This window comes from Ambystoma mexicanum, chromosome 7p, assembly GCF_040938575.1.
Source record: "Ambystoma mexicanum isolate Mex_15411 chromosome 7p, UKY_AmexF1_1, whole genome shotgun sequence".
NCBI lineage: Eukaryota > Metazoa > Chordata > Amphibia > Caudata > Ambystomatidae > Ambystoma > Ambystoma mexicanum.
The window spans coordinates 930,605,552-930,618,269 of NC_090939.1; the positions used below are offsets into that span (position 1 = coordinate 930,605,552).

Sequence of the window (12,718 nt, forward strand, 5' to 3'; positions counted from 1 at the left end):
GTGGGCCGTGCTTCATGGGGTCTGGCTGCTTGCAGTGCACATTCCGGGCCAGCTGAATGTCACTGCGGATGCCCTCAGCCGGTGGACAGTGGTCAGCTACGAGTGGGAGTTGAAGGCGGAGATCCTCTCATGGATTTTCTCGCGTTGGGGCACACCGGAGGTGGACCTCTTTGCCACGGCGGTAAACAAGAAGCTTCCTCAGTACGCCCCCAGAGGGGGCCTGGTGGCCTCCTCTCTGGGGGACGCACTCGAGATTCCATGGCACAACATGAGAGCTTACGCCTTCCCGCCTCTTCCCCTGGTTCATCGAGCAATTTGGAAGTTGAAGAGCTCTGTCGACTGTTCTCTTCTACTGATAGCTCTGTGGTGGCCGGCCAGGTTTTGGGTTTTGGTTCTCAGAACTTCAACACCTGTCGGTGTGTCCGCCGATCAGGTTACCAGTAACTCCCGTTCTCCAGCATGGGGTCTGGCATGGATTCACATGCTTATGAATATTCCCCGTCGTCAGGCTGGGAATCCTCGGTAAAGAAAAAACCAGTATCAGATTCGTTTCTGATCTGTCTTTCGTAGTAGTAACCAATCACTGATCTCTGCGTCATACTGACCACAGCCAATGACTGCCCTCTACCAACGCGCCGGCTATGGCAGCCATCTTCTGATTTTTACCCCACGTTCAAGTGTTGGGATCCTCGTGCTATTGCTCTCGAGCGTTAGTGCTATTTTTTCACGTTTTTTCCTCAAATACTTCGATTTTTTGGTCAAAAGAGCCTCAAGCTCCACCGTTTCTTCATCCGATCAACAGGGACCCGTGTCGGATTCGTCTACACCCCTCAAGGGTGAAGATTTCGTCGAGCCACGCTTTTGGAGGACTCCAGAAGTTTCTCAGGCCCATCTCAGACATGGCCCAGGAGAAGGGAAGCTCGACGCCCGGAAAGCTGTTCAGGGTCTGCCCTAGATGCCAGCTTCAGAATGTCTTTAAGGAGGACGAACACTCATTTTGTCTTTACTGCCTACATGAGGACAAGACGCACGTGGAGAAGGACTGTGCGTTTTGCGGCAATATGTCGGAGCGGACCATGAAGGACCGCCATCAACGTCTCGCCAACTGGCTGGAAGGGAAGAGCCCGTCAGGCGAGAAGAAGAAGAAGAAGAAGAAATCCGAGCGGTCTTCTAAGACCTTTGAGGAAGCCCCGGCGACGGGGGTCCAACACAAGGCCAAGCACCGCGAGCCCGCTGGCACCGGGAGCGCCGAACGGTCGGGCTCTACGGGCGCCAGGCAGGGCGCATCCTCCCCGGCACCATCAACCACGAGCCAACGCTCTGGTAAGAGGAAGGCGGAGCACCCGGCGAAGCTCCTGGAGAGGCCCCGGTCGAGCTCTAAGGCCCCATCGGAGGGAGAGCGAGGCAGTGATCCACCCCCCAAGGAGAAGGCGGTGAGCGCACCTAAGGTGGTGAAAGCCTTAATCCATCCGGCCAAGGCCTCTATCGAGACAGTCGTGGCGGCCCTGGCTCAGCCTGTGGAGGCTACACCAGTGGTGGCGACCTCGGGGCTCAGAGTCTCCCTGCCACCGCGGAGGGAGTCCTCTTTTATGCCCATCGACAGGACCCCTGTGAAACCTCCGACGGAGAAGAAAAAGGGGGGGCAGGAGGTCGTCGTGGATTCGGCCTCAACCTCTGAGGAAGAGCTGATCGAAGTCTTAAGCCACGGCGTTGGCGTGGAAGAAGACCAGTCCGTCGGGGACGACGATAACGTCGAGGGTGCCGACGGGGCCCCTGACAGCCCCTCGGACTCCCCTGAACCAGTGCCGCAAGACAACTCGGCGGCTATTTTGTTGGCTATACAGTCCTTATGCTCGGAGATAAGGACGAGACTGCCGTTACCACCAGCGGAGGAACTCTCCCGACGGGGGACCCGGAGCCAGGCCCTTCTGGGAGCCCTGCCCCTAAGAGAAGAAGGATTCATCCTCCACCTCCTTTTCAGCCATCGCGCCCTGTTCAGCCCTCCTCCCCGTCCACGACTCGTGGGGATGATACGGGGACTGACACGGCCGCGACAGGTACGGACGACGAGGTTTACGACGAGGATCTGCCGTCGTCACCTCCCACCCGGGCTTCCCCACCCGACGAGATTGGGTCGTTTCACTCCATGATCGCCAGGGCATCCGAGCTTTTCCAGCTCTGCCCGGAAGAGAAGAAGGAAGGTTTCCTTTATCAACGGCGCGAAGCCAAGAGGAAGACGGTCCTCTCCGTACCTCTACTGGACGATATTTGGGATGAGGGCCTCGCCCTCCTCAAGAACCCATCCACGACGCTGGCTAGAAGGGATCGGTACGAGAAGAAGTACCGGGTCCCGGACGCGACGCGGCCCCCTTGTGCCTTCGGGCACAGCCGACCCAGGACTCGGTCGTCTCCGCGGCGGCCAGGAAGAAAGCGGGGGGGGGCGCGGCCTCTACGTCGACCTCCCCGCCGGACGGCGAGGGAAAGAAATTGGATACGATGGGACGCAGGGTCATCTCGTCTGCAGCGACGACGATTAAGGCGGCCAACGCCTTGGCTATCGTAGCCCGCTACGACAGAGAGTTGTGGCACAAACTGGCCCCCCTGCTGGACTTCCTACCGGACGACAAGAGGGCGGATGCCCTAGAGATCTTGCAGGAAGGAGAGGTGGCGTCGGACCACGCCATAACGATTGCGACGGACATCGCTGACACTGAATTTCGCCAGTTGGGCAACGGCGTGTGCCTTAGGCAGCGTGGATGGCTCAAGGCTACTGACTTCGGTCAGGACGTGCAGACCAGGGTCTTGGACATGCCGTTCGACGGAAACAACCTGTTTGGGAAAACAGTGGACGATTCCCTTCAAGCCATCAAGGCAGACACGGAGACGGCTCGGGCTCTTGGGGTTCTCCAGCAACGGCGGCCGCCCTTTCGGAGCGGCGGAGGCAAACAGGGTGCCTCCAAAGGTTCCGGCGGTGGATTTTCCACCTACCGTCAAGCGGCCCGTTCGTCGTCACAGGAAGCTTACAGGGGACGAGGCAAGTCAGGCGGGCCCCGCCGTCGTCGCCAAGGAGGTCAAGGCGGCAAAGCCTCGTCGAAGCAGGACTGAACCGGCCGTGGGGTCGGGCCCCCACCGAAGCACCCCGGTGGGAGGCCGGCTGGCGAGCTTCGTCAGCGTGTGGGAGTCCATCTCCACCGACCGTTGGGTGCTGGACGCCCTAGCCCAGGGTCACGCGCTCGAGTTTCTAAAGAGGTGCCCGCGCGTCCCCTCTGTGGCCAGGAAAGAACATCACGTCCCTCAACGTCTCTTGGAGGTAAAGGCGATGCTCAAGAAGGGCGCCATCAAGCTCGTCCCAAAGAGGCTTCGGGGCTCCGGAGTTTACTCAAGATACTTCCTCGTGAAGAAGAAGACGGGAGGACGGCGTCCCATCCTGGACCTACGACAACTGAACAAATTCATCAAGGCACGGAAGTTCCAGATGGTCACCCTCCAACACGTCCTGGGTCAGCTGGAGGAGGGCGATTTCCTGTTGTCGTTGGATTTGGGGGATGCCTACTTCCATATTCCCATCCTAAAGGGACACCGAAAGTTTCTCAGGTTCGTGGTCCAAGGGCGTCACTATCAGTTCAGAGCCCTTCCCTTCGGACTGAGGTCGGCACCCAGGGTGTTCACCAAGTGCCTCGCACCGGTGGCGGCGCAGCTGCGCCGAGAGGGGATCCACGTCTACCCCTACCTGGACGATTGGCTCATCCGAGCGAAGACGAAGGAGCTCGCCGTGGAGCACACGGCAAGGACCGTCCAACTTCTCACGGACCTGGGATTCTCCATAAACTACGCCAAGTCCCACCTGGTGCCCGCGCAAGACGCACTGTTTCTGGGAGCGAAGCTCGACACAGTGTCGCTTCTGGCCTCTCCGTCGGAGGAAAGGACGAGGGCCATTTTGGGCAAGGTGCAGCGGATGTTGGTTGCGGACGCGGCCAGAGTGAGGTCCATCAAGTCCCTCCTCGGAATGATGTCTTCTTGCATTTACCTCATCCCCCTGTGCAGGCTCCGGATACGCCCGTTGCAGGAGTTCCTGGACGCGCGCTGGATCCAGACGACGGGCAGCTTCGAGGAGAGGATCACACTCGACGAGGGTTTCCGACAAGCGGTCCGGTGGTGGGGCACCCGCGCGCATCTGACGGCGGGCATGGACTCCAGACCCCCGACCACCAGGAGACAGTGACCACGGATGCCTCCCTGGAAGGGTGGGGAGCGCACACCGAAAATCTGCACGCGAGAGGCCTTTGGCTCCCGACGGAGAAGTCCCTCCATATCAACGTCCTGGAGCTCCGTGCAGTGTTTTGGGCCCTCAGGTCCTTCCTTCCGTCCCTCAAGGGCAAGGTGGTGAGGATCTTCACCGACAACACCACCACCATGTTGTACATCAGGAAACAGGGCGGAACCAGGTCCCCAGCCCTGTCCAGGGAGGCGCAGGATCTGTGGCATTGGGCCGTCGCCCAAGGGATGTTTCTGGTGCCGTTTCATCTTGCAGGGATAAAAAACACCATCGCTGACTCACTCAGCAGGGAGCTGCGCTCGTGCCACGAGTGGGAACTACGACAGGATCTAGTGGACCGCCTCTTCCGACGGTGGGGCACACCCCAGATCGATCTGTTCGCGACGGCGAGGATCTCCAAGTGCCGGAGGTTCGCCAGCAGGTTTCCCCAGCCATGGAGCATGGGCGATGCTTTCTCGTTCCCCTGGGAGGGCTTGTTTCTATACGCGTTCCCTCCATTGCCGTTGCTGATCCGGCTCATCAACCAGTTCAAGAGGTCACGGTGCAGGATGATCCTCGTCGCACCTGCGTGGCCGAGGCAGATATGGTTCCCGGACCTTCTGGACTTGTCAGCGTCCCCGTCAATCAAGCTGCCAGTGGACGCGGATCTTCTCTCCAGGGAAGGAGGCGCCATCCTCCATCACGACCCGAAGTCGCTGAACTTGCAGGCCTGGCTCCTGCAGCGTTTAGAGTTTGGAGGATACGACATATGGCCGACTGCAGAGAGGTTCTTGCAAAGGCCAGGGCGTCCTCAACTCTTAAATGCTACGGACACAAATGGAAGAGGTTCTCTGTCTGGTGCCACTTACAGAAGATTAACCCTCTACGGATTACGGCTCCCCAAGTACTGCCGTACCTACTGACGCTGGCCAAAGCTGGACTGGCGCACGCGTCCATCAAGATTCATCTTGCTGCGATCTCCCGATACACCAGAACCACAGGGCGGAAGTCTTTGTGATCTCATCGTCTGGTGAAAGAGTTCATGAAGGGACTGTTCAGATCGTTCCCGCCGGTGAAGGCTCTGGCCCTGGCGTGGGAGCTCAACGCGGTGCTGACCAAGCTCATGGGACCTCCGTTCGAGCCTCTGCACTCGGCTCCGTTGATGTTCTTGTCGTGGAAAACAGCGTTTCTTGTGGCCATCACCTCCGCACGACGGGTGGGAGAGATCCAGGCCCTTTCCTGCAAGGCCCCGTACTTGACTTTTCACGACACGAGGGTAGTGCTCAGGACGCACCCCTCCTTCATGCCCAAGGTGCCGTCGGACTTCCACCCCAACGAACCCTTGGTGTTGCCTGTTTTTCTTCCCGTCTCCTTTGTCGCCGGCTGAAAGGACTTTGCACTCGCTGGATGTGGCTAGAGCGCTGAAGTTCTACGTGGACCGCACAAAGTGTTTTCGGAAGACGTCACAACTCTTTGTGAACTTTGGACCTGTCAATCAGGGGAAGGCTCTCTCGAAGGCTTCCATTTCCAGATGGCTCTCCGGCTGTATCATGTACTGTCATCGGTTGGCAAACCGACCGCTGCCTGGTTGTCCGAGAGCCCATTCCACCAGAGCGATCGCAGCTACCACGGCGTTCCTATCTGGTGTGCCCTTGCTGGACATCTGCAGGGCTGCTACGTAGAGGTCGACGCACACCTTCACGAAATTCTACTGCGTCAATCGGGATTCCAGGGAGGAGTCCAGGGTCGGCCAAGCAGTGCTGCGCAACCTGTTCGCCTAAGGTGAGCCTGGTGAGGAGGTAAGATTTGCTTAATGTTGAGTTTGATGTAATGCTTAATGTTGAGCCTTTGCCACCTCCTGTGGTTGTGCATGTGTGTACTGCTATGTATTCTTTATTCATGAGCATGTGAATCCATGCCAGACCCCATGCTGGAGAAGGAACAAGTTACTTACCTGTAACTGTTGTTCTCCAGCATGGGTCTGGCATGGATTCACATGCGAACCCTCCCGCCTACCCCTCTGCGGCTCTTCACTTGGTCATACTGCCACTTCACGTGCTACCAAATCTGAAGATGGCTGCCAGAGGCGGGGCTTAGGTAGAGGGCAGTCATTGGCTGTGGTCAGTATGACGCAGAGATCAGTGATTGGTTACTACTACGAAAGACAGATCAGAAACGAAACTGATACTGGTTTTTTCTTTACCGAGGATTCCCAGCCTGACAACTGGGAATATTCATGAGGTGAATCCATGCCAGACCCATGCTGGAGAACAACAGTTACAGGTAAGTAACTTGTTCCATCTTCTTCACCAAGGGGAACAGCAGATGTGGCACCCCTCCTCACAATCGCTCAAGTTGGCGGCATGGTGCCTGAGTTCACGTCTCTAGAGCATTTGGGTTTGTCTGTGGATAACATACGCATTATCCAGGTAGCCAGGAAACCCTCGACCAGATCCCAATACAAGAGTAAATGGCTCAGGTTCTGTCATTGGTGTTTGGAGAAAGAATTGGACCCGAGGATGGCAACGGTTGACACAGTGCTGTCCTTCGTATCCTCCCTAGCAGAGTCAGGGGTTCATGGTCTGTCATGCAGGACTTATCTCTCTGCGATTTCCGCTTACCTCTCTACAGACCGGTGTTCTTATTCTTTAACTAACCCGGTGGTGAAGAGACATTTTGCTGGCTTGACACGCATCTACCCTCCGGTTCGTAGTCCGCACCCGCCTTCGGACCTAAATGTAGTCCTGACGGCGCTGTGCCATAAACCCTTTGAGCCAATGGCTACGGTTGACCTCAAGTACGTGTCCTGGAAAGTGTCCTTTCTGGTAGCCGTTACGTCAGCGAGGAGAGTGAGTGAGCTCTAGGCATTGTCGGTGGAGCATCCCTTCTTGGTCTTTCACAAGGACAAAGGTAGTGACCGTATTCCATCTGAATCACTCGATTTCCCTTCCGGTCTTTTTTCCGAACCCTGCCTCGCAGGCGGAAAGGGTTCTTCACTGTCTGGATGTCCGAAGAGCTCTTAAGTTCTACCTGGACAGGACTTCAGAGCTTCCGAGCCCTTCCCAACTGTTTGTGACCTTCGGTAATCCTCCGGGCAGGCCGGCGTCTAAGGCATCTATTTCCAGATGGATTACCGCCTGTATCACGGAATCTTTCACCGTCCAAAAGCTGAAACCTCCTAAAGGTATCCATGCACACCAGGTGCGAGGCAAGGCAGCCGCGGTTGCTTTTCAGAAGTATGTTCCCTGGGAGTCCATCGCTAAAGCGGCTACTTGGGCCTCCTCATCTGCTTTCTGTAAGCATTACTGCCTCGATATGAGCTCTAGAGCTGACGCTCAGTTCGGCCAGGCTGTGCTGAAGAACCTGTTTCAGTAAGGGGTATTTCCATCCACCATAGTTCCTGTAAGGAGTGCTTGGGAATCTCCTATAAGTATGGAGGAAAGGGGACGGGACGTATGAGTATTACCAGGTCACTACTCACCGTAGTGACCACCTTACTCCTAGTCCATAGTCCCCTTTCCTCCATACGCCCGCCCGCCGTCCCCTCTAATAAGGTTATTGCTAATGGGTCTTTGACCCTGCGATAGAAAAGGACTGATGGGGATGCGTGGGGCGGGGCCAAGGTGGGCGGGGTTACGGCCGCGTGCTGGGCCTCGCGCAGGAAAGAGAGGAGGGACACATTTTTGAAAAAAATGTGGATGCTTTTTACAAAGTGCTACGGTCCCGTCCCATAGGACGGAGCGATGTCCCATAAGTATGACGGAAAGGGGATATGGACTAGGAGTAAGGTGGTCACTACGGTGAGTAACCTGGTAATTTTTCACCCAGCAATGGGAGGGAATAATGTCAGATCGCTGTGTGCTTGCGACAGTGGCAAAAGGGTAGTTAATCGAAACACCACGCCACCGCCCTCCTCGGGCAAGAGAAATGTCTTCAGAACATTTCCTTATCCTACAAGAGGAGATTCAAACACTACTGGAAAAAAGGAGCAATAGAGTTGTTACTACTTCGAGAGGAAAATCATGGTATTTATTCAGTGAATCTAAAAATGCACCCAGTGCTGGACCTGCGCCCTGTGAACACGTATGTCAAGCCTCAAAAAGTCAGGATTACTAAGTTTACAGGAGGTTATTCCCCTTCTAAAACGACGGGATTACATGGCAACATTGGACATGAAAGATGCATACTTTCATATTTCAATGTTGCCAGTGCACAAACAATACCCAAGATTCAAAGTGCTGCCATTCGGCATAGCCTCAGCCCCCAGGGGGGTTTACAAAGGTCCTAGCAGTAGTTGCCGCCTACTTGCAAAGGCAGTCCATTCCAGTGTACCCTTACTTAAATTAATGGCTAATAACAGGGGAGAAACCTCAAATGTGTCCGCAGAACACCCAGCTAACAGTTGACCTACTGTTAAAATTGGGATTCTCTATAAACCAGAAAAAGTCGAGTCTAGTGCCCAGCCAAGTAAAAACATTTCTAGAGACACTAATCCAAATAAACTACACTGGTCTTCTCCAACGAGAGGACCCAAATATTCTTGTTGTTCCAAACACCTCAGTATGTAGCCGGTTGTCCAGTAACAGTGCAAAAGGCAATGCCCCTTCTGTGAAGGATGGATTCCTACATTTATGTAGTACCACACGCCCAACGGTGCATGTGTCCAAGAGTGGTTAGCGAAACAATGCTTGCAAGCCAGCGGTATGTGGGACAAAATAGTGGTGGTTTCAGAACCTCTGGATCAATCACTGAATTTGTGGTCCAAGGATAACCTGGTGAAGGGGAAATCTTCAACATACCAGCAATCAAATCCACTCTTACAACAGACACATCCCTAACAGGGTGGGGAGCATGTTTTCTCCTTCACGCTGCACACTGGGTGTGGATACAGGCATTAACCAAAAAACATATTGACCTTCTGGAACTGCCTGCTAGCAGCATTCAAAGCACTCCAAGCTTTCAAGACACAGCTAGTACACAAGCCAGTCCTCATTCTGACAGACAGCACCACATCCATGTTCTCTGTAAACAAACAGGGGGGGAAACATTCTGCATGGCTGTCCAAGCTAACCCAGAGCAGTAGGCTGTGGGCACTGAAACACAAGTTTCTCCTAGCACAACATGTTGCAGGGGAACTCCATTTACTGGCAGACGTACTAAGCAGAAAGGCGGTGTTACCCTCGGAACACGAGTGGCAACTAAACACAGACGTGCTACACAACGTCTTCTCAAACTGGGGGTTCCCAGAAATAGACCTCTTCGCTACTCACAGTGTCTAGACTACGCGTCCATGTTTCCCCAGAAAGGTTCCAAAGGGAATGCACTACTATTGAATTGGTCATGATTCAGCCCCCCTCCTCTTCCCCCCCCCCCAACATTTCTTCTCAGCACTTATTCTGATAGCTCCAATGTGGGCACGACAAACATGGTTCTCACACCTGCAGATGATGTCCCTGTGTCCTCCCATGAAACTACCGTGTCCAGCCAACATTTCACAGGATCAAGGGACAACACTCCACTCTGCCCTCAGACATTGAACTTTGCAGCCTGGCTTCTGAGGTCATAGAATTTGGCCACTTAAACCTAGACCACAGATGCATGGACATTCTAAAGGAGGCACGTAAACCAAACGTGAGACATTGCTATTTTAACAAAAGCATTTTGTGTTATGGTGCAAAGTACGTTCACTCAATCCAATTGAATGCTCACCTTCAAATATAGTACACTATCTACTATATCTGTTAGACTCCGGCTTAGTCTTTAACTCATTAAAAGTACACCAAGCTGCTCTCTCAGCATACACCACTTTGTAGAGCAAACTTTAATGGTGGAAAGTGCCTGTAATTAAAGCATTTATGAAGGGAGTCAAGAAATGAAACCCTCCAATTTCTAATCCTACTCCTGGCAGGGACCTAAATATTATACTTACAAAGCTCTGGGGCCCCCCGCTTTGAGCCTATGCACAAAGCCAGTCTTAAACATATAAGACAGCTTTTCTGGTGCCCATTACAACTATTGGATGGGTCAGTGAACTGCAAGCACTATGAGTACAAGATCCCTTTACTGTTCTCCACAAAGACAAGGTGGTGCTGCGCGCACACCCACGATTCTCGCCTAAACCTATCTCTAAATTCCATGTGAACCAGTCCTTAGAACTACCTGCATTTTTACAACACCCCACATACGCAACAGAAAAAAGCCTTCATACCCTAGATGTAAGAAGGACAGTAATATCCTACCTACAAAAGATTCAATATATTAGAAAGACAGTCTTTTTGTATCTATAGCCACATGAAGAGCAGGTGACTGTATCTTTAAATGAGCAATTTCAAAATGGATTGTCGACGGCATCCAACTTTGCTATTCTCTTAAGAGAATGTTGCCATTCAAGCCTAGAGCACACTCCACTCGAGGCACAGGGGCAATTCTAGCTTTCATAGCAAATGTGCCCTTGGATGCCATTTTCAAAGCTGTTAATTGGAGTTCAGTTGACAATTTCACCCATCATTACTACTTAGACATGCATTTTAATGTTGATACAAGCGGTGTTAAAACATGTTTGCAGCGCTAGCTTCAAATAGGCCACCTCAGTCTCCAAGTACTGCTCGCTAATCTATGCAAAGCATGTGATTCTAAGCAGATCCACAAGCCTGAGAAGGCATACATTGCTTACCCTAATCTTATTTCTGATGCTTATATCTGCTTAGATTCACATGCGCCCATCCTCCCTCCCCTTTTGCAGTTGAATGTTCTTGGGGAAAACCATAGATCTTTTACACACCTCATGATCACTACCCAAATCTCCATGCTTACACTCCTTCTTGACAGAAACAAATAATCTGAGTGACCTCGGCGCGTGAGGGATCATGGGTACAGTCGATGTCACACTAGGGATAAGATTACAAACACGCACAGTCGACGTTGCTTTTTGAACTTCAAAAACCTTTTGTGCAATACTCTGCTCCTACCACTAGATGTCGGTAAGTAATGTGTATAAATACATATAAAATATATGGGAAATCTAGACTGAAATTCATTATATTATGCTTGATGGAATTCTCTCGCTGCCCAGGTTTACAAATGGGCAGAGATTGCGTACCAGGAAGGAATTGTTTGAGATGAGATCCTGGAATTTCTCTTAAAAGAACACAACTGGTTCAGCATATTTTCGGCTTTCTACGCAATTACATTGTTTTTCTTCAGCAGCATCACACATCACCGGCAGCAAAGGTTTGTAAATGTACATAAAACCTCAAAACAGTATGCATCATCTAACATCCTTTCAGAATCACACGTGTGCAATCTTCTCAAAATTACATTTTTCATGGACTTAAGTGTCTCGTACCCTATTGCCATGTTTTGATGCCTCCCATCAGTTCTTTGAGGTTTGCAGTGCTGGGACTCTGGCACCATCACCCCAGGTTGGAGGTGGAGGGAGGGAGGAGAGGGAGCGAAGTTGTAACCTCAAAGCCCAGTGATTTGGAATTCTCTTAGTGAATGGAGGCAGTGAAAACAAGAAAATATCTTGGCAACTGGTTCACCAATCCCCCACCTCCCTCGCTAGTCCCGCAAATGACAAGAAAGAAGAATCTCTATGCTTGTTTTCCACTTAGAATGTCAAAGCGATCTACTGGTGAAATGGATGACGCATCCAAATGCCTTTTGGTTTTTTTGTCCTGGCCCATACATCCACTGCATAGCGCCTACTTTAACTTCCTGAAGGGGTGGTGCTCGGTCCTGCTCGGATAGTCTTGCTGATCACGTATGGGTTGATGAAGTGCTTAGTCTCTTTTGCCAAGATTGGGAGACCATGGTTGTCCTGTGACCCTTTGGTACGTACCTTCTGTGCTTCTGGAATTCATCCTTTGGGTGAATCCTAGCTGTTATGTTGTGCAACATTAAACTTTGTGCATGGCATTGTATACTGTGATAGTTTATTTCCCCACAGATTCTTAATGCTGGTTGTTTGGGCCAATTTGTTTAATCAGACTGCAAAATGTTGCATTTCAGCTTAAAGGGTTTGATAGCAATACCATGTGGTAATAGCATCTGAGATAGGAAAGCACAGACATGGAAAGCAGCATTTTCTCTGCTGTTACCAATAACGCAACCTGTATGCTTTGAACAAAAACTAAACACAAATTCAGTTTAAAAAAGCAAATCTGGCACCAAAATTAAACCTGCCCCTTGAGATCTCCAATTGGCTTTTGAAGGACATTAACATGTGAACCTCTGCACCATGCATATGCAGTGATTGATGGTTTCCCACTATTGAACAAGTAGCAACCCCGGATCAAGCGAAAACCTGTACAGAACCCTACGTGTTGGAATACTTTCAATCGATCTTTTGAACATAGCCAAACCATTGCATCTTAATAAGATGTTTGACAACTGAACTGCTCAAATAAGTATTTGAAATGTAACCCTGAATCGTACAGAGGATTTGAGCTGGGTGGCCCCACT

At 52.1% G+C, this 12,718-nt stretch overlaps 1 protein-coding gene across 3 annotated transcripts in view; it reads left to right on the forward strand.

Annotated features, from left to right (window-relative positions):
- Nucleotides 1-12,718, forward strand: part of TBC1D23 (TBC1 domain family member 23) — a 1,631,981-nt gene that overhangs the window by 231,344 nt on the left and 1,387,919 nt on the right. The gene's annotated exons all lie outside the window — the stretch shown is intronic.